The sequence below is a fragment of the Humulus lupulus genome, chromosome 3, assembly GCF_963169125.1.
Source record: "Humulus lupulus chromosome 3, drHumLupu1.1, whole genome shotgun sequence".
NCBI classification, from domain to species: Eukaryota; Viridiplantae; Streptophyta; class Magnoliopsida; order Rosales; family Cannabaceae; genus Humulus; species Humulus lupulus.
In genome coordinates, this window is record NC_084795.1 from 272,778,754 (window position 1) to 272,779,984 (window position 1,231).

Genomic DNA, 1,231 nt, shown 5'->3' on the forward strand with positions numbered 1-1,231 from the left:
AATGGGAGAGAGAAAGGAAAAAAGATAAAAAAATATATTTAATGAGATGTAAAAGCTTAGCTACGTTTGGTGAGAAATTTATTGGTGTTAGAGCTTATGCATTGTAGTTAAACTTTTAGAACATCGAATGGAGTTGAATTTTAAGTCCTTAGCTATTTTATTATTTTTACATATTTCCTACTCTTAAGAGTTTTGAGCTATATTTTAGCTAAGTACCTATTGCTCTTATTCTTTAGCTAGCATAGTAGAAACTTTGCCTGCTAAAAAAAAATAGAAACTTTGCCAATGCCTAAATGACTGTGACGCTCTGGATAGCCAAGACCATTACACTGTGTATTTTAAATAGTGCTAGACTCGCTAAACAAGTCATTTGGCCATAACACATGTAACTAAATGTGATTAACGATCTATAGTTAAAATTTTTGGACGAAAGGAATAGTCATTTTATTAAGACGTTAGGTATGTACATAGTGTAACGCCTTACTTCCTTAGAGTCGTTACTAAGTGAGATAAAAATGTGCCACTAGCTCGCTAATTGAGGTTTTAGGTTAAAAGTGTGATTAAACTAAAACAAAACTCATTTAATAAAATTAATTATAAAATTAGGACATTCATTGAAATCATTAAAAAGTTACACACTTGGGATCCCAAAATACTGTTTAGAAAATACTTTACAACTTAAAAATACAAGTAAGGTCGATCTAGGCAACAAAACAACCAGTACATTACATTTCCCAAAATGACCCTGGCCGTGGCAGCCAGGTAAGCCGAACATGTACCCGTCGCTCCACGCTCTCCGTACTCATGGTTGGTCGACCTTTCCCTTGCCCTTACCTGCACCATAGAGCACCCGTGAGCCAAAGCCCAGCAAGAAAACTCAACACAAGCATATAACACATACATGACAATTCACAGTATCTAACAAAACAGCCAATGGGTTAAGCACATAGCGGCCAACACCGTCCCAGGTGCTATACTAGACCCTGGGTTCATGGTCTTCACCGAGAGGATGGCTCCTACACCCTAAGAGGATCTTTCCCCAGTGGCCTGCACTCAACGTGATTAATACTAAACTTATCCCCTTGTCGTACTCGGCTTCCTGCCGTTCTCGGCCTTCGCTGTTCCCGACCTTTGTCGTTCACTCAAAAACATGCATCATATAATAATATCAACATATATTTAAACATACACTGAATATAGACATTAGGGTCACAGCCTGCAATACAGATAA